General features: G+C 36.6%; 1 protein-coding gene across 1 annotated transcript in view; it reads right to left on the reverse strand.

The window, feature by feature from the left end:
- LOC309857840 (centlein-like) overlaps positions 1-22,629 on the reverse strand; it is a gene marked incomplete at both ends in the record, with an annotated part of 132,223 nt that overhangs the window by 52,726 nt on the left and 56,868 nt on the right. The window lies entirely within an intron of this gene.

Here is a 22,629-nt window from a genome sequence, read left to right on the forward strand (position 1 = left end):
AGTATATCTATTGAAGTTGCCCCACCTCCCCCACCTTTTAAGAAAAAATAGTTTTCTTTTTCTTGCAGGGTAGTGAAGATGTATGATTACCACAAGTTCAAATTTTATAAATATAATGCAGAAAGAGCTTTAGGAAAAAAGTTTATAGTTACGACTTACAAATGATAAAGACTTTAAATTTTTCCTTTAAATAAAAAGCTCTTCATTTATCAAGGATAAAAACCATGACATAGCATTATTTTATTGTTGTTTTCTCCTAAACATTGATTAAATATGAAACTGTTGAGAGATCATTTCCCATATACTTCTGTGTCCATGTCTGCAATTACAAATGAATTAAAAATAAAATATAATTAAGTTAAAGCAGTTTTCACTTAAAATAATGCTGCAGAATAAGTCAACTTTTCAAAATGAGTTTATATATAAATTCTAAAATAGTTAAGCATGAAATAAGATGGTGATCAACATCAGACTTCCCAAAGAAAGTATAAAATTGATATTCCTCCACATTGAAACTGAAAAAAAAGTATAACTGAAACGATAAAAAATTAAGAATCATAAAAACCAATTATTAATGCTGGCAGATATCCTAACTCCAGTATGACAAGGTTTAACAGCATTTTGAGCCTAAGTTAAGGTGGTACAATCTGATCTCTGCCAACCGAGAAATTAAAATACTTTAGTTGATGCCAACTAGCCACTATCAATACTGGACCCCATGACCGGCAAGAAAACAAAGCTAACCTAATACATCGTTTTCTCCTTTGCTGTGTTGGAAAATTCTACCAAGTCAATTCAGCACTGCTAAAGAAAAGACAACAGAAATTTTTAGTATACGTTTAAGTATTCCACATCACAATTAGATAATCCCTTGCAAAAGCTGATTCCTTAATGCTCCTATGTCCCACTTACTGGAATTGTTACCAAAGAATACTTGATTATTGTGAGGTAGGCTAAATGGGTTTGAAGCAGGACATACATTTTTGCATGTGTTCATTCAATAAGCATTTGTTGAAATTTAAATACTAATCACTTAGGGGAGTGAGAGATACGAGCTACCAGTTACAGAATGAATAAGTCACAGGAATAAAAGGCACATCACAGGGAATATAGTCAATGATACTGTAATAGTGCTGTATGGTGACAGATGGTAGCTACACTGCGGTGAGCATAGCTTAAGGTATAGAGATGTTATATCACTATGTTGTACACCTGAGACTAATGTAACATTGTGTCTCAACTATACTGAAATTAAAAAAAAAAAAAAGTAAACACAAAACATCATAGCCTATGGTAATTAGTTCTACATGCTTAAAATGTTAACCAAAAATAGGGGCACCTGGGTGGCTCAGTGAGTGGGTTAAAGCCTCTGCCTTCGGCTCAGGTCATGATCCCAGGGTCCTGGAATCGAATCCCGCATCTGTCTTTCTGCTCAGCAGGGAGCCTGCTCCCTCCTCTCTCTCTCTCTGCCTGCTTCTCTGCCTACTTGTGATCTCTGTCTTTCAAATTAAAAAAAAAAAAGAAATCTTAAAAAAAATGTTAACCAAAAATAAATAACGCACTAAGTAAATAAATATATATATCTAATGGCCTCCTGTGTATCACCAGACCACATAGGTCTCTAGTCATGGTAATGATGGTACTTATTAACCTTAAGCCTCCGAGGACAAGGACTATACCTTGTATAACTTCGTACCCATTGTGTCTGATACCACAGAGTCTAAAATAAACATTTGAAGGATTAAAAAAAAAAAAAAAAACACCTCACTACCAACAAAAAAAAAGTACAATTCCTATGTTAGCCTATTAGAAAGTCAAAAATGTTTTTAAACATTTAATCCTGTTATAATGAAATGGTAATTGTACAAGCAGTTTACAAATTTATATACTGTACATTTCCAATGACAGATATATATTCTTCATTTTCTTTTTATATCCGTATACACACACACACACACACACAGCCACATGTAAGGCTCAAGAGTGTAAGCGCACTTGGGGGCTAATATCAGGCCTCCTCCTTAGGTCTTCTTCCACCATCATTTGGACTGAAAGCGAGGCCAAGCACTGGGGCTAAGATCTAGTTTCCTTATATCCCCTCACATCCATCTATAGATCTCTAGAAGAAATCACTGTCAGAGACCTCTCTACCCCCCATATTCAACCTGCCACCACTACCTGCCTTAAAGTCACTGGAACTAACCTCATTATGATTATTATGATTATTTTTTATTATGATTTTTTTATTAAGATTTATGTGGGTCACCATAAGAGCCCTAAATCCTATATCAATTTTTATGAAATCATTATACTCTCATGCTAGTTATGAATTATTTTTAAAAAGAAAAGACAGAAACCCCAACAATGAGCTAATAAAAAGCTTGCAGATTTATAATCAAACTGCCCAGGAAGTCTTGAAAAAAATCTATCATATAGCTGGAGTTTATTGCCATGTTTCTATTCTCTACGTCACCTTTTACAATTAGACATGGTGTGAACTTCTCATTCTCTCTTCCATCCCACTTAACTCTTTCATGTTTCCCATTATGCTGTGTCTCTGTACTCCATCCTGAGCAGCTTTATAGTCCAATTTCTGATTCTCTCTTTAGCCCAATAACTCATTGTATGGGACTGGTCTTATTAGCAAAACCAGATACAGACAGTATAAAAATTGTGTAACAGTTTCCTTCATAAATAGAGATTCAAAAAAGTATCAGTAAAATGAATAAGTTAGTTTATAAAGAATTAGAAATACCTCAGGCATCAAAAGATTAAAGCATTTGATAAAATGTATCACCATTTCTGTATGATATCCATCAGGCTCCTTAAACTGATAAAAGGGTATCTATAAGAAACTTATGGCCAACTTCCTTATCCAAGGTGAAATACTCCCTTTGAAATTAAGAACAAGACAAGGACACTCACTATTACCACTTCTATTCAACTTTTCTATAGTAAAATGTATAAAAACTGGTATAACATATTAGGATTTTTGTTTCCTGTGTTGAGGATAAGGAGAACTGTTGGTGGGAATACAAACTGGTGCAGCCACTCTGGAAAACAGTATGGAGGTTCCTCAAAAAGTTAAAAATAGAATGACCCTATGAGCCTGTAATTGCCTACTGGGTACCCAAAGAAGATAAATATACATATTTGAAGGGGTACACACACCCCAGTGTTTACTACAGTATTATCAGTAAGAGCCAAACTAAGGAAAGAGCTCAAGTATCCATCAACTGATAAATAGATAAAGAAGATGTGGTACCCACACACAAGAATATTACTCAGTCATCAAATATCAAAAAGAATGAAATCCTGCCCTTTACAATGACCTGGATGGAAGACTGTATTATGCTAAGCTAAATGAGTCAGTAAGAGAAAAACAAATACCACATGATTTCACCCATATGTGGAATTTAGGAAACAAAACAGGTGAACGTAAGGGGGTGGGGGGGAGAAAGGGAAGCAAACCGTAGGAGACTCTTAATGATCGAGAACAAACTTAGGATTGGTGGAGGGAGGTGAGTGGTGGATAGGATACATGGACAATGGATATTAAGGAGGTACTTATTATGAGTGCTAGGTGTCACATGTAAGTGATGAATCACTAAATTCTACTCCTGAAACTAATGTACAGTTACATATACAAGTACAGTTAACAAGAACTTATTTTTTTAGTTTACTAGTTCATTTTATTTAAATTCAATTAAATGACATATAATGTATTATCAGTTTCAGATGTAAAGTTCAGTGATTAATTAGTCTTATACAATACCCAGTGCTTATTATATCACATACCCTCCTTAATGTCCAGCACCCACCTACCCCATCTCTCACACCCCTCCCCTCCAGCAACCCTCAGTTTGTTTCCTATAATTAAGAGTCTCCTGTGGTTTACCTCCCTCTCTGATTTCATCTTGTTTTATTTTTCCCTGTCTTCCCCTATGATCTTCTGTTTTGTTTCTTAAATTTAATATATGAGATCATATGATGATTGTCTTTCTCTGATTGACTTATTTTGTTTAGCAAAATATCCTCTAGTTCCACCCACATCATTGCAAAGGACAAGATTTCATTTTTTGATGGCTGAGTAGTATTCCACTATATATAGTGGAATACTATTATATATATATATATATATATATATATATAAATAATCTCACATCTTCTTTATCTATTTATCTGTTGATGGGCATCTAGGCTCCTTCCATAGTTTGCTTATTGTGGAGTTGCCCCTTTGGATCACTACATTTGTATCTTTGGGGTAAATAGGTAGTAGTGCAATTGCTGGAAACTATATTTCCATTTGTATTTGTAACTTTTTGAGGAACTTCCATACTGTTTCCCAGAGTGGCTGCACCCATTTGTATTCACACCCACAGTGTAAAAGGATTCCCCTTTCTCCACATCCTCATCAACATTTCTTGTTTCCTGACCTGTTAATTTTAGCCATTCTGATTGGGGTGAGGTGATATCTCATTGTGGTTTTGATATGTATTTCCCTGATGACGAGTGATGCTGAGCATTTTTTCATGTGCCTGTTGGCCATTTGTATGTCTTCTTTACAATTTTTTTTTAAGATTTTATTTATTTGTTTGTCAGAGAGACAGGAACAGTGAGAGAGGGAACACAAGCAGGGGGAGTGAGAGAGGGAGAAGCAGGCTTCCCGCAGAGCAAGCAGCCCGATGTGGGGCTCGACCCCAGGATGCTGGAACCATGACCTGAGCCGAAGGCAGACGTTCAACGACTGAGCCACCCAGAAGCCCCTGTACGTCTTCTTTAGAGAAATGTCTGTTCATGTCTTCTGCCCACTAGTTGATTAAGAACTAAAATTTAAATAAAAATTTGGGAAAAAATTGGGATTTTTAAGGAAAAAATAAAACTGGGAGAGTATCTACAGAGAAAACCCAGGGGAATCTATAAAACACATTAGAATTAATAAGGGATTAACAGGGTGGCTGGATATAAGATAAACATTTAAAAATTGATTGCATTGCTATACACAAGAGAAAAATCTAAAAAAAAGTAGCTAAAACAGCAAAAAAAAAAGCTACTCAGAATCTAATAAGAGACAGTACCTATCACATATCTAATAAAGAGACATAAAACCTCTATGAATAAAACAAAACATTTTAAAAATGTATTAAAGAAGACCTCAACTGAAGTATATATATAGCATATTTAGGGGTAAAAAGATATAAAATACTAAAAATGTCATTTTTTCTCGAACTAATCCTCATAAGGTTTTTTAGGGAACATGATAGCTGATTATGACATTACACTGAAGAGCAAAGGATCAAGAATATTCAAAGCACAGCTGAAGAACAATAAATTGAAGAGATCTATCATATCAGATAATAAAACTCATCATAAAGCTATAGTAAGAAATACAGTGTTGCTATTTCAGAGATCACAACAGAAACCTGCATTGGGCTCTGCACTGGGCATGGAGCCTGCTTAAAATTCTCTTTGTCCCTCTCCCCTACCCACCCACCCCCCCAAAAGGGGGGAGGAAGAGGAAACGATACAGATCACTGAGAAAAGGAGTAATTATTAGCACAATAAATAGTGCTGAAGCAAGCAGATACCCAGATTTTAAAAAAACTAACTAAATTGAATATTCTTTACAATAAACAAAAATCAATTCCACATAAAGACTTATATGTAGAAGTCAGAACTATAACACTTTAGACAAACATATAGGAAAATATCTTCTGAATTCAGGATAAGGTAGGATTTCTTAAACAAGAAACAATAAACACACAAAAAAAAATAAACAATAAGCACAAAGTTTAAGAGAAAATGACGAAAATTCAACTATAATAAAATTAATAACTATTTTTCAAAAGAAACTACAGAATATGTGAAAAGACAAGCTGCAAGCAAGAAGATATTTGCAACAATTATAATTGGAAGCTTAGACTGCTTACTGATCTCTAAACTCCACTTCCTCTTTTTGGAAATGGACACATATTTGTCAATATTTGGGGGCTCATATTTCCCAGTCTTCTTTGCAACTCTTCAACAAACAATGCTGGCAGAAGTAGTATGTACCACTTTGAAGCCTTATTCATAAATACTTCCTAAATATGATTCTCTAGACCCTTTTTCCTTTCTTGTTGGGTGGAGTAGACATGATTCCAGGACAGCTTTGATAGCCTTGTTGAAAGTTAACAGATCCCAGAGATGAAAGGAGCCTAGATCTCTAAATCACTTTTTAGAAGCTGAAAATCCAAGTAATACCCACACTGGATTGTAACATAAATAAGCAATAAATTATTTTAAACCTCAGAGATTTGGGGTTTATGTAATACGGAAGTTCACACTATGGTCAATAATAATACAGCCAACAAAAGATTAGTATCTAAAACAAGGAACTTCAACAAAACAACAAGCATTCTAATAGAAAGAGGAGCAAAAGCCACAAATGGGTATTTCATGCAACATAAACGTAAGATGCTCAAGCTCATTAAACACCAAAGAAATACTAACTGATGGATTCCTGTCTCATATTGAGGTCTTTTATCCAATTTGAGTTTATCTTTGTGTACGGTATAAGAGAATGGTCGAGTTTCATTTTTCTACAGCAACTTCTTTCAAGATATGTTTCCAAAGGCAAAGGAAACAAAAGCGAAAATAAACTTTTGAACTTCATCAAAATCAAAAGTTTCTGCACAGCAAAAGAAATAGTCAAAAAAACAAGAGGCAACCTACAGAATGGGAGAAGATATTTGCAAATGACAGTACAGACAAAAGGTTGATATCTGGATCTATGATGAACTCCTCAAACTCAACACACACAAAACAGGCAAAAATAGAACTTCCCTATGACCCTGCAATTGCACTACTGGGCATTTACCCCAAAGATACAGATGTAGTGAAAAGAAGAGCCATCTGTACCCCAATGTTTATAGTAGCAATGGCCACGGTCGCCAAACTATGGAAAGAACCAAGATGCCCTTCAATGGACAAATGGATAAGGAAAATGTGGTCCATATACACTATGAAGTATTATGCCTCCATCAGAAAGGACGAATACCCAACTTTTGTAGCAACATGGACAGGACTGGAAGAGATTATGCTGAGTGAAATAAGTCAAGCAGAGAGAGTCAATTATCATATGGTCTCACTTATTTGTGGAGCATAACAAATAGCATGGAGGACATGGGGAGTTAGAGAGGAGAAGGAAGTTGGGGGAAATTGGAAGGGGAGGTGAATCATGAAAGACTATGGACTCTGAAAAACAATCTGAGGGGGTTTGAAGTGGTGGGGGGGTGGGAAGTTGGGGTACCAGGTGGTGGGTATTATAGAGGGCACAGATTGCATGGAGCACTGGGTGTGGTGAAAAAAATAATGAATACTGTTATGCTAAAAATACATAAATTTAATTTAAAAACAATACTAACTGAAACTAGAATGAGATACTACTTTATCCCTTTTAAGAATGTAAAAAGAAGTCTATCATATGAGACAGCCACTTTGGCAAGCAATTTGGTATTTTTTTGTAATCCTGAAGATTTGCATACTGACAACAGGCTATTTCACCCTTAGCAATGTATCCTAGAAAAAATCTTGCATATGGGGTTATGGACACATGTACTACAAAGTTCACTGAAGAAGTGTGTAAAAATTCCTAGAGCTAAAATATATATTAAAAAAAATCATTGACAAAAAGAGTTGATAAATAAATTATAGCCTATTTATTAAACTGTTCCATAGAAAGGGAAACAAAGTATAGCTATACTCAATAGTGGTGAGTTATCTTACAAAAATAAAATTTAAAGAAAAAGACCTAATTGTGGAGAATATACAAAGAGGATGATTTTTTCTTTCAAGAGACAGCAAGCACCTGTGAGTGGTTGTGGGAAAGGAGGGATGGGGGAGGGGCAGAAGGAGAGGGACAGAGTGAGAATCCTAAGCAGAGTCCACGCTCAGCACAGATCCTGACAACATGTTCAATCTCAGGACCCTGAGAGCATAAGCTGAGCCAAAATCAAGAGTTGAACACTTAACCAACTGAATCACTCAGGTGCCCCAGAGGTTGATATTTTTAAGGTTTAAATAAAGGTAATACCAAATGATATATTATTTTAGAAAACAGTTTTAATAGGCAGGAATTAATTTTAAAAATTAAGGTTATAAAATAAAAATTGATATCTAAGAAAGTCATTACCTTTAGGGAAAATAAGTGAAATGGGATCGAAGGAGAGCACATAGGTAGGATCAAGAGTATTTGTTGACAGCTTCTGGTGGGCACACAGACAACACTTTTTTTTTTTTTTTTTGGTGGATGTCAAATATTTAGTGATAAACATTTTTGAAAAAAAGAAATACATAAGAGAAAACGACATACAGAAAAACAATTTTCTGCCACTTAGGAAAGAAAGGAATAGACTATCAGTGAAACAAAATAAAAATAAATAAGCCTGTGGTTAAAATCACAACTCCAGGCTTGTGGTCTGCTGTTAACCACATGAAGTGACTCTCATTCACAGGTAAACAGAGTAACTTAGGTTCCTCTGTTGTCCTCTACTGCAAGTTATTTCTCCAAGGCAAGAAACAGTACTTCGGCATGAGAAAGATAAACAAGCAAGTAAGATAAGAACAGGCAGTCATTCAGAATTCAGCTAGTTAAGAGCAAGGTGCTAAGAAATCAAAGGTCACAGGTTTCAATCCCATATGAACCAATTAGCTTTGCCCTTTTCTATGGCAAACACTGTCAGTTGGCTCACTGATAATTCTGATTATAAGTGATCTCAGGTAGAAGAGAAGATAAATCACCACCAATATAGGAAAAAAATTTCAAATTTACTAATATGACATAAAAAGTGTTTTTTCTATATAATGATATTAAGACCTAATTAATAATAACCTAATTATTACTCCATATGCCCACCAGCATTGCCTCATGTAATCTTCATAAAACTCCTATGAGGTAGGTACTATTATAATACCCATTTAACAAATGATAAAATTGAGGCTTAGAGAAATTAAGTAATTTGTGCAAGGTGACAAAGATAAGGGATCTAGAATTTAGGTTATCTATGACTCTAAATGTAACCCTCAAAAGTCATGCACAAAAAAGTCCCACCATAAAAGCATTTGAAAAAGGTAAATAGGATAGGAAAAATGGAAGAATAAAATATTCCTAACATTTCCCCTCAACTTGCCCACTTAGGCCCTTATTAATCAAAGGGTGATCCCTGGACAGCTATCACAGCATCATCTGGGAATGTGAAATAAATGTAGAATCTTAGGCCTCAATCTAGACCTACTGAATCAGAATCTATTTGAACAACCTCTTACACCAAGTGACTTGGATGTATATTAAAATCTGAGAAGCACTTACCTAGACTATTCTCAGTATCCAGGACATACTACACACTCTCACCTCAGGGCCTGAAAGCGCTGACAACCTTCTTCCTCTCTATACAAGGCTCCCATAAAGCTTCTTTCCACAAAGTTCATATTATACTCATACTTCCCTTATAGCCCAGTTTATAATAATTATTTTCTTGTCTGCATAGCCACCTATAAAATTCATAAAAGCAGACTGTCTTATTCATCTTTGTATTCTTTCACTTTAAACCTGGCACCTGGAATAGAGAAGGATTTTAATAAATATTGATTATATCACGGAATAATACATGAATGAATAATGAATGGATGGATGGAAGAATGGGTGAATGAAAAGATCACTTTAGGGATGCCTGGGTGGCTCAGTAGGCTAAATGTCTGACTCGTGATTTCAGCTCAGGTCATAATCACAGGGTTGGAAAACCTAGTACTGAGTCTGCTTGAGGTTCTCTCTCTTTCCCTCTGCCTCATCCCCACCCTACCCCCCAAGCACTCTCCCTATTAAAAAAATAAAATCTTTAAAAAAAAGATGAGTCTATCAGACTAAATTCTAAAGAAGGGTTATAAAGATTATGATAGTAATTGGTGGAAATCCCGAGTCACCCACTGTTCTCCATTCCTCGTACTAATGTCCTGATTCAGAGCTTCCACTTCTCTCTGTATAACTTCAGTGTCCTCATTCCTGTTATGAGAAATGCTAGAATATTTCTTCCCTCAGAATATGGCAAATCTATTTGTCTACTTGTAAGGCCTGGAAATCCTGGATTCATTTTTAATTTCTCTTTTCTTCCTAAATTTCACCTCTATGCCATCTTCAAATCTTGTGGATGCTACTTTTGAATTATTTTTGAAATTAAAGTATGTCTCACTACCTAATCTAAGTACTCCCTGAGTTTCATCTTTACCTTTACAATTTTCTCTTGAATTTGTTTCCTAGTCCCCATCCTTGCCTTCCTGTAGTCTCCTTTCTGTACTGCACCCAGGGTGAGCCTTTTAAAACTGAAGCTAGATCTTACCAATATTTTGGCTGAAACACACCAATAGGTTCCATGTTGCATTTCTATTCAAAACACACCAATTGGATTTCCATCTCACTCAGTATAAAATTGGTTTCCTTATGTGGCCTAACAAGGCCCTAGGAGACGTGAGCCCAACTTTCCTCTTACTCCTCTGAGGTCATCTCTGACTCCTCTCCCCAGAGCTCTCTCAGATCTACCCACACTAGAGGAGTGCTTACTACAGAAGGGAAACACAGAATTGCAAAGAAGGAAGAACACTCAGGTGAATAAAAATTCTATATGAATACTGATTCTTTAATGACAGTAATGATAATGTCTTAGAGGGTAAAAATGCATGTAAGATCAAAATATAAGACAAAGATAAGAAAAAAAAGTGAAAAAATATAGGAGAATGTATTAAGTTCCTTGCATTGCATGAAGTGATTACAAGTAAATTAAAACTCACTCTAAAAAGTTAAAAGACTAGGGAAGAGTTCCACTTAACAATAATGGCTGAGCTGATTCCATCAGACTAAGTCTCCTGCCTAAAACTATTTAAAATCTTGAGAAAAATATAAAAATAACTACCTGAAGGTAACAGAGAATAATCAAACACAGGAAGAATCTGGACGAGAATTAATACTTGGAAAACAGAACAACATTGAGTGACCTTCCCCTTTTTATGAATTTTGACCTGAAGGAAGACCACAACAGATAGTACATGTGAAGGCTAAAATTCTAGTAGAAACATACAAAGAAAGTTCAGACCTGCCACTGCAGCCAGAAAGAGGAAATTCTAGAAAAGAGAGTACCAAAACTATGGCTGTTTGCTCAACTCTTCATGTACTAGGCAAGACCTCTAAACAACCCAAATAAGGTTAAAAGAACATAAGAGCAATTTAATTGTACCCACCTGAAGGAAAACAGGGCTTAGAGTTTAAGTCTAACCTAGTTACATTCTGATTTAAAACAAAACAAAAAAACTTCAACACTTACATAAGTAGTACAGCAGAAACCAGAGTATCTAAACATACCACTCACAATATACACTACACAATCCTAAATTATTAGGCTCAGAGAAAACATCAGTATATGACCTATATTTAAAAGCAAAGGAAAACCACTAGTCCATAACCCAAGAAGTTCCAAAATATGGAACTAAAATATAATGATTTTAAAGGATCTGTTTTAACTATCATAATAAGGACCTAAAGAAAAATATTTGTAAGATATGAAAAATTAGGAAAACCCCACAGATATATACCTAATATAAAAATGAAACAAATGAAAATTCTAATACTGAAACATACAATATTTAAAGAATAATTCACAGAAAAGACTTAAAAAGCAAATTGGGGATAACAGAAATGTTAGTTAATTGAACATAAATTAACAGAAGATAGCTAATCTGAAGATACACAGACATTAAAAGATTTTAAAAAATGAAGAGAGACTTGCTGGTCTAGGGGACAACACTAAAAAGTCTAACACAAGTGAAACAGGAATCTCAAATGCAGAAAAGATGATTGAGAAAAATAACTGAGGAAATCATGCAATACTTCCCCCTAATTTGGTCTAATAAATAAATAAATACACACACATTTTTTAATTTTTTTAAACAAAAATCAAGAAACCCAGCAAAACCGCAAGGCGGCTGATTACAATGAAAATCCTACTTGGAAACATCATAGTTAAGATATGTTTTAAAAGAAGCTAGACAAAAGTGGTACATCACATTTAAGTAAATAATGTAACAAATTCTCTCTGACTTATCATCAGAAACAGCTGAGTCTAGAGGACAGAAAACTGAAATTTTTAAATTGCTCTTAAAATTAAAGATGGCGGAGAAGTAGCAAGCTGAGACTGCTTCAGCTAGCCGGAGATCAGCTAGATAGCTTATCTAAAGATTGCAAACTCCTGAAAATCCAGCGGCAGACCGAAGAGAAGAAGAACAGCAATTCTGGAAACAGAAAAACAACCGCTTTCTGAAAGGTAGGACCGGCGGAGAAGTGAATCCAAAGCAACGGGAAGATAGACCCCGGGGGGAGGGGCCGGCGCCCGGCAAGCGGCGGAGCAACCGCGAACAAAATCAGGACTTTTAAAAGTCTGTTCCGCTGAGGGACATCGCTCCAGAGGCTAAACCGGGGCGAAGCCCACGCGGGGTCAGCGTGGCCTCAGGTCCCGCAGGGTCACAGAAGGATCGGGGGTGTCTGAGTGTCGCAGAGCTTGCGGGTATTGGAACGGAAAAGCCGGCTACAGAAACAGAGCCGACAGTAAGCTCACAGCTCGGGGTTACCTTGAACCGATCGAAGGCTCGGTGAGCTCGGAGTGCGGCCGGAGGTCAGGCAGATGGGAATAACTGGGCGCTGTTCTCTGAGGGCGCACTGAGGAGTGGGGCCCTGGGCTCTCGGCTCCTCCGGGCCGGAGACCAGGAGGCCGCCATTTGTGTTCCCGTCCTCCGGAACTCTACGGAAAGTGCTCAGGGAACAAAAGCTCCTGAAAGCAAACCCGAGCGGATTACTCACCCCGGCCCCGGGTAAGGGCAGTGTAATTCCGCCTGGGGCAAAGACACTTGAGAATCACTACAACAGGCCCCTCCCCCAGAAGATCAACAAGAAATCCAGCCGAGACCAAGTTCACCTACCAAGGAGTGCGGTTTCAATACCAAGGAGAGCAGCAGAATTCCAGAGGAGGAGAAAGCCAAGTACGGAACTCATGGCTTTTTTCCTGTGACTTTTTTTTTTTAGTCTTGCAGTTAATTTAATTTTTTCTTTTTCTTTTTCTTTTTTTTTTCTTTTTCTTCTCGCCTTCGGGTAAAATTTCTTTTTTTTTAACTGTTACCTTTTTCTTTTTTAACGATTTTTTACTAGTTTATCTAATATATATATTTTTTCTTTTTCACATTTTTCTCAGGTGTTTTCTTTATTAAAAAAATTTTTTTTTCTTTTCTTTTTTTTTCTTTCTTTCTTTTTGAACCTCTTTTTATCCCCTTTCTCCCCACTCACTATTTTGGATCTCTTCTAATTTAGTTAAAGCATATTTTTCTGGGGTTGTTGCCACCCTTTTAGTATTTTACTTGCCCCTTCATTTACTCTTATCTGGCCAAAATGACAAGACGTAAAAATTCAACGCAAAAAAAAGAACAAGAGGCAGTACCGAAGGCTAGGGACCTAATCAATACAGACATCGGTAATATGTCAGATCTAGAGTTCAGAATGACAATTCTCAAGGTTCTAGCCGGGCTCGAAAAAGGCATGGAAGATATTAGAGAAACCCTCTCGAGAGATATAAAAGCCCTTTCTGGAGAAATAAAAGAACTAAAATCTAACCAAGTTGAAATCAAAAAAGCTATTAATGAGGTGCAATCAAAAATGGAGGCTCGAACTGCTAGGATAAATGAGGCAGAAGAAAGAATTAGTGATATAGAAGACCAAATGACAGAGAATAAAGAAGCTGAGCAAAAGAGGGACAAACAGCTACTGGACCACGAGGGGAGAATTCGAGAATTAAGTGACACCATAAGACGAAACAACATTAGAATAATTGGGATTCCAGAAGAAGAAGAAAGAGAGAGGGGAGCAGAAGGTATACTAGAGAGAATTATTGGGGAGAATTTCCCCAATATGGCAAAGGGAACGAGCATCAAAATTCAGGAGGTTCAGAGAACGCCCCTCAAAATCAATAAGAATAGGCCCACACCCCGTCACCTAATAGTAAAATTTACAAGTCTCAATGACAAAGAGAAAATCCTGAAAGCAGCCCGGGAAAAGAAGTCTGTAACATACAATGGTAAAAATATTAGATTGGCAGCTGACTTATCCACAGAGACCTGGCAGGCCAGAAAGAGCTGGCATGATATTTTTAGATCACTAAACGAGAAAAACATGCAGCCCAGAATACTATATCCAGCTAGGCTATCATTGAAAATAGAAGGAGAGATTAAAAGCTTCCAGGACAAACAACAACTGAAAGAATTTGCGAATACCAAACCAGCTCTACAGGAAATATTGAAAGGGGTCCTCTAAGCAAAGAGAGAGCCTACAAGTGGTAGATCAGAAGGGAACAGAGACCATATACAATAACAGTCACCTTACAGGCAATACAATGGCACTAAATCCATATCTCTTAATAGTTACCCTGAATGTGAATGAGCTAAATGCCCCTGTCAAAAGACACAGGGTATCAGAATGGATAAAAAAACAAAACCCATCTATATGTTGCCTCCAAGAAACTCATTTTAAGCCCGAAGACACCTCCAGATTTAAAGTGAGGGGGTGGAAAAGAATTTCCCATGCTAATGGACATCAGAAGAAAGCAGGAGTGGCAATCCTTATATCAGATCAATTAGATTTTAAGCCAAAGACTATAATAAGAGATGAGGAAGGACACTATATCATACTCAAAGGGTCTGTCCAACAAGAAGATTTAACAATTTTAAATATCTATGCCCCCAACGTGGGAGCAGCCAACTATATAAACCAATTAATAACAAAATCAAAGAAACACATCAACAACAATACAATAATAGTAGGGGACTTTAACACTCCCCTCACTGAAATGGACAGGTCATCCAAGCAAAAGATCAGCAAGGAAATAAAGGCCTTAAATGACACACTGGACCAGATGGACATCACAGATATATTCAGAACATTTCATCCCAAAGCAACAGAATACACATTCTTCTCTAGTGCACATGGAACATTCTCCAGAATAGATCACATCCTCGGTCCTAAATCAGGACTCAACCGGTATCAAAAGATTGGGATCATTCCCTGCATATTTTCAGACCACAATGCTCTAAAGCTAGAACTCAACCACAAAAGGAAGTTTGGAAAGAACCCAAATACATGGAGACTAAACAGTATCCTTCTAAAGAATGAATGGGTCAACCGGGAAATTAAAGAAGAATTGAAAAAAATCATGGAAACAAATGATAATGAAAATACAACGGTTCAAAATCTGTGGGACACAATAAAGGCAGTCCTGAGAGGAAAATATATAGCGGTACAAGCCTTTCTCAAGAAACAAGAAAGGTCTCAGGTACACAACCTAACCCTACACCTAAAGGAGCTGGAGAAAGAACAAGAAAGAAACCCTAAGCCCAGCAGGAGAAGAGAAATCATAAAGATCAGAGCAGAAATCAATGAAATAGAAACCAAAAAAACAATAGAAAAAATCAACGAAACTAGGAGCTGGTTCTTTGAAAGAATTAATAAAATTGATAAACCCCTGGCCCGACTTATCAAAAAGAAAAGAGAAAGGACCCAAATAAATAAAATCATGAATGAAAGAGGAGAGATCACAACTAACACCAAAGAAATACAAACTATTATAAGAACATACTATGAGCAACTCTACGGCAATAAATTTGACAATCTGGAAGAAATGGATGCATTCCTAGAAACATATAAACTACCACAACTGAACCAGGAAGAAATAGAAAGCCTGAACAGACCCATAACCAGTAAGGAGATTGAAACAGTCATTAAAAATCTCCAAACAAACAAAAGCCCAGGGCCAGATGGCTTCCCGGGGGAATTCTACCAAACATTTAAAGAAGAACTAATTCCTATTCTCCTGAAACTGTTCCAAAAAATAGAAATGGAAGGAAAACTTCCAAACTCATTTTATGAGGCCAGCATCACCTTGATCCCAAAACCAGACAAGGATCCCACCAAAAAAGAGAGCTATAGACCGATATCCTTGATGAACACAGATGCGAAAATACTCAACAAAATACTAGCCAATAGGATTCAACAGTACATTAAAAAGATTATTCACCACGACCAAGTGGGATTTATTCCAGGGCTGCAAGGTTGGTTCAACATCCGCAAATCAGTCAATGTGATACAACACATCAATAAAAGAAAGAACAAGAACCATATGATACTTTCAATAGATGCTGAAAAAGCATTTGACAAAGTACAGCATCCCTTCCTGATCAAAACTCTTCAAAGTGTAGGGATAGAGGGCACATACCTCAATATCATCAAAGCCATCTATGAAAAACCCACCACAAATATCATTCTCAATGGAGAAAAACTGAAAGCTTTTCCACTAAGGTCAGGAACACGGCAGGGATGTCCATTATCACCACTGCTATTCAACATAGTACTAGAGGTCCTAGCCTCAGCAATCAGACAACAAAAAGAAATTAAAGGCATCCAAATCGGCAAAGAAGAAGTCAAATTATTACTCTTCGCAGATGATATGATACTATATGTGGAAAACCCAAAAGACTCCACTCCAAAACTGCTAGAACTTATACAGGAATTCAGTAAAGTGTCAGGATATAAAATCAATGCACAGAAATCAGTTGCATTTCTCTACACCAACAGCAAGACAGAAGAAAGAGATATTAAGGAGTCAATCCCATTTACAATTGCACCCCAAACCATAAGATACCTAGGAATAAACCTAACCAAAGAGACACAGAATCTATACTCGGAAAACTATAAAGTACTCATGAAAGAAATTGAGGAAGACACAAAGAAATGGAAAAATGTTCCATGCTCCTGGATTGGAAGAATAAATATTGTGAAAATGTCTATGCTACCTAAAGCAATCTACACATTTAATGCAATTCCTATCAAAGTACCATCCATCTTTTTCAAAGAAATGGAACAAATAATGCTAAAATTTATATGGAACCAGAAAAGACCTCGAATAGCCAAAGGGATATTGAAAAAGAAAGCCAACGTTGGTGGCATCACAATTCCGGACTTCAAGCTCTATTACAAAGCTGTCATCATCAAGACAGCATGGTACTGGCACAAAAACAGACACATAGATCAATGGAACAGAATAGAGAGCCCAGAAATAGACCCTCAAATCTATGGTCAACTCATCTTCGACAAAGCAGGAAAGAATGTCCAATGGAAAAAAGACAGCCTCTTCAATAAATGGTGCTGGGAAAATTGGACAGCCACATGTAGAAAAATGAAATTGGACCATTTCCTTACACCACACACAAAAATAGACTCAAAATGGATGAAGGACCTCAATGTGCGAAAGGAATCCATTAAAATCCTTGAGGAGAACACAGGCAGCAACCTCTTCTTCCTCTGCCGCAGCAACATCTTCCTAGGAACAACGCAAAAGGCAAGGGAAGCAAGGGAAAAAATGAACTATTGGGATTTCATCAAGATCAAAAGCTTTTGCACAGCAAAGGAAACAGTTAACAAAATCAAAAGACAACTGACAGAATGGGAGAAGATATTTGCAAACGACATATCAGATAAAGGACTAGTGTCCAGAATCTATAAAGAACTTAGCAAACTCAACACCCAAAGAACAAATAATCCAATCAAGAAATGGGCAGAGGACATGAACAGACATTTCTGCAAAGAAGACATCCAGATGGCCAACAGACACATGAAAAAGTGCTCCATATCACTCGGCATCAGGGAAATACAAATCAAAACCACAATGAGATATCACCTCACACCAGTCAGAATGGCTAAAATCAACAAGTCAGGAAATGACAGATGCTGGCGAGGATGTGGAGAAAGGGGAACCCTCCTACACTGTTGGTGGGAATGCAAGCTGGTGCAGCCACTCTGGAAAACAGCATGGAGGTTCCTCAAAATGTTGAAAATAGAACTGCCCTATGACCCAGCAATTGCACTATTGGGTATTTACCCTAAAGATACAAATGTAGTGATCCAAAGGGGCACATGCACCCGAATGTTTATAGCAGCAATGTCCACAATAGCCAAACTATGGAAAGAACCTAGATGTCCATCCACAGATGAATGGATCAAGAAGATGTGGTATATATACACAATGGAATACTATGCAGCCATCAAAAGAAATGAAATCTTGCCATTTGCGACAACATGGATGGAACTAGAGCGTATCATGCTTAGCGAAATAAGTCAAGCAGAGAAAGACAACTATCATATGATCTCCCTGATATGAGGAAGTGGTGATGCAACATGGAGGCTTAAGTGGGTAGGAGAAGAATAAATGAAACAAGATGGGATTGGGAGGGAGACAAACCATAAGTGACTCTTAATCTCACAAAACATACTGAGGGTTGCTGGGGGGAGGGGGTTTGGGAGAAGGGGGTGGGATTATGGACATTGGGGAGGGTATGTGCTTTGGTGAGTGCTGTGAAGTGTGTAAACCTGGTGATTCACAGACCTGTACCCCTGGGGATAAAAATATATGTTTATAAAAAATAAAAAGTTAAAAAAAATATATATATATATATATAAGCGGCCAACCCAAAAGAAAGAGGGACAGAGGAACAAAAACAGGATAAATCTTTTAAAAATGATAAAACAGCACACCAAACTCAACCATGTTATTATATTAATTCTAAATGGATTAACACTGCAGTGAAAAGGAAGAAATTGTCAGAATGAACAAAAAATATAGGACCCAACTATGTAAACTTTAACATAAAGACACCCATAGATGGAAATTAACAGGATGGGAAAAGGTATACCATGTAAAATGTAACCATCAAAGAGTTAGATAGGCTCCAGTAATGTAAAATTGGGTTCCAAGCAGACAAAATATTACTATAATTAAAACTAACAATTTATAATGACAAAAGGTTCATTTAATCAGAAAGACCTATCAGAGGGACATTCTCTCTCAGCAAATGACAGAAAAAGTGATAAAAATCTTAAATACAAAAATCATTAAAGACAGAAGATCTGAACACTATCAAATACGACATAATTAATATTGATATTTAACAGTCCAACCAAAAGCTGCAGAATACAAATTATCTGCAAATACACATAAACCATATGCTGATGATACAACAATCTCAATAAATTTCAAATACAGTAATCATAGAGAGTACTATCTCTGACCACAATAGAGGTAGATTAGAAGTTAATAGCAGTAACATATACAAATTGTCCCTGACTTACAATGGGTTCTGTTTAAGATTTTTTGGCTTGACTGATATCATTACCAGTACACAGAACGTTCTTGAGAAAGAATAAAGTGACTTACCCTATCATTTCAAGAGTTACTATAAAGTGACATATATGAATAGATATTTTTCTGGACTCCATTCTGTTCTACTGACTATTTTGTCAATCATTATGCCAACAGCACACTACCTTAATTTTTTTTAGCTTCATAAATACATCTGAAAATCAGGTAGTGTAAGTCCTGCAATTTTTTAATGAAATTTGATTTTGCTCTTCTAGGTCACTGGCCTCTGACCATTCCCTGTAAAATCTTAGAATTGACATACTATCATCTTAAAGATACACTGTATACACTCAATACCTCTTAATGAAAAAACTTTAATCAAACTATTAAGAGATGGGAATAAAGGATATTTTACCTTTAATGTGATAAAGGATATTTACCAAGAAACCCATAGCACACATGGTGTTTAAAAGCGAAACATTGTCAGGTTCAAAAATAAGCAAAGTCAAATGGTAGTTACCTTTATGGAAGTAGCTTGCAATGAACCTCAAAGAGGTTTATTAGAAACTGGTAATATTGTATATCTTGATCTGAGTGGTATTTGCAGGGATGTGTTCACTTTGTGAAATGTCACAGAGTTACACACTTATGGTTTGTAAACTTTATTATTTGTATGTTATATTTCAATAAGACTGTTCATGAAAAATTTCAAGTGCTTTTTCATGAAACTTTATAGATTAACCTTAAAGTTATATTTAAGTACTAAATGCCAGCATAGTCAAGACACTTTAAAGAACAGTAAGAAAGTAAGAGTACATCTACCAAATATAGAGACTTATTAGGAACTATACTAATTAATATAACATTGTATAGGAATACAGAGAATACAGAGCCTAGAAAGAAACTTGTAAGTATACTGAAGTAGAATATATGAGAGAGGCAGCCCAGGACTAGAAGGGGGAAAAAAGGGTATGTCAACAGGTTGAGCTGGAAAAACTGATTAGTACTGGGGAAAAGTAAATAAATACAAATGGATCCGTACCTTATACTATACATAAAACACCATCCTAAATAAATCGTGAATATAAATGATATAAGCAAAGCTTTAAAATTTCTTTAAGAAAACAGAGGTGTTAGGATGCCTGGGTGGCTCAGTCACTTAAGCGTCTACTGAGGTCATGATCTCAGGGTCCTGGGATTGAGCCCCACATTAGGCTTGCTAGGAAGGGAGCCCATTTCTCCCTCTGCCTGCCGCTTCCCCTGCTTGTGCTCACTCTATCTTTCTTTCTGAGAGAGAGATAAATTAAATAAATAAATAAATGTGATCTTTAAAAAAGAAAGCAGAGGTGGCACCTGGGTGGCTCAGTGGGTTAAAGCCTCTGCCTTCGGCTCAGGTCATGATCTCAGGGTCCTGGGATCGAGCCCCACGTCAGGCTCTCTGCTCAGTGGGGAGCCTGCTTCCCTCCTCTCTCTGCCTGCCTCTCTGCCTACTTGTGATTTTTCTCTGTCATATAAAGAAATAAATTCTTAAAAAAAAAAAAAAGTAAAAAAAACCGAGGTAAAAATCTTTTGTCTTTAGAGTAGGAAAGGACTTCTTAAATGAAACACCAAAGCACTAACTATAAAAGATTAATTTGTCTAAATTAAAATTAAGACTTTCTGTTCATCAAAAGACTCATTAAAGACAAGATGAGGTATACACTGAGATAAGATATTTCACTTTCTAGAGATTAGTATCAAGAATAAATAACTTTGGGGGCGCTGGGGTGACTCAGTTGGTTAAATGCCTGCCTTCATCTCAGGTCATGATCCCAGGTCCTGGGATCGAGCCCCACATCAGGCTCCCTGCTCAGCGAAGAGCCTGCTTCTGCCTCTCCCTCTGCCTGCTGCTCTGCCTACTTGTACTCTCTATCCCTGTGTCAAATAAATAAAACCTTAAAAAAAAAAAAAAGGAGAAGAAGAAAAATAAAGAACTTTGGGGTACCTGGGTGGCCCAGTGAGTTAAACCTCAACCTTCGGCTGAGGTCATGATCCCAGGGTCCTGGGCTTGAGCCCCACATCAGGTTCTCTGTTCAGGAGGGAGCCTGCTTCCCCACCTCTCTCTGCCTGCCTCCCTTCCTATTTGTGATCTCTCTCTCTCTGTGTCAAATAAATAAATAAAATCTTTTTTAAAAAAATAAAGAACTTTTATGAATCAATAGGAAAAGAATCCAATAGAAGAATGATTAAAAGACGTAATTGTATGTTTCACAGAAGAAGGCATACCCTTGGCCCTGTAATCATTTGAAGATGTGCTTTATCAGTGATATGCATATGTAGATCAAAATAAAAAATTATACTTGAATTAGTTAGTTGCCAGCAAACTATGAAGTCTGACAATACCAAGTTTCAGGAGGATGGGAATCAGCCAAATATCTTAATATACATTGTTGGTGGGAGTAAAACTGATGAAAAAACTTTGAAAAATAAGTGAAAGTAACATTTTCACCCAAAACCCAGGATTTCCATGCCTAGATACATGTTCCACCTAAATGTATGGATATTTGTACCAAGAATCATGCATGAAAATATAAGTTGCAGCATTTTGCATAATAGCAAAAACTGGAAATAACCCAAACACTTATCTACAAGTGAACATACAAGTAGATACTATATAATCACATAAAACAGAATATTGTAGATCAGTAAAAATTTTTAAAAAGCTATATCAAATAACATAAGTGATTCTTAATAACATGATGAGAAGTCAAATTGCCAAGCCACACTTTAAGATAGTGGCAGAATTGGGACTAAAAGATATTAAGTATTGGGGCGCCTGGGTGGCTCAGTGGGTTAAAACCTCTGCCTTGGGCTCAGGTCATGATCCCAGGGTCTTGGGATCGAGCCCCGCATCAGGCTCTCTGCTCGATGGGGAGCCTGCTTCCTCCTCTCTCTGTCTGCCTGCCTCTCTGCCTACTTGTGATCTCTGTCTGTCAAATAAATAAATAAAATCTTTTTAAAAATAAATAAATAAAAGGTATTAAGTATCATGTATCAGGCATTATGGCAACTACTTTATAAGACTTCCTATTATATATTCTTTCCATTCCACTACCTCATTCAGTGTAAGTCTCAAAATGAGCATGAGCTATTCATTTGCTGTTATTATATTTCAGTCAGTGTTTCATCATAATAACTATGCCAGTTATACCCTGTATTTCTATGTGCATTTCTATATGAATCTGTATTATATATAATATTTATTTCTACAAAGTATAAGAAAATAGCACAATATGAAACAATCTGCCAAATATTATATTCCACTATACTAATTAAGCTTTTTTTAGTCAATTGTAGGAGACAATTTAATATGATATTGCTTGGGTAACATTTTTAG

This window comes from Mustela nivalis (assembly GCF_964662115.1).
Source record: "Mustela nivalis genome assembly, contig: HAP1_SCAFFOLD_1400, whole genome shotgun sequence".
In the NCBI taxonomy this organism is placed as follows: domain Eukaryota; kingdom Metazoa; phylum Chordata; class Mammalia; order Carnivora; family Mustelidae; genus Mustela; species Mustela nivalis.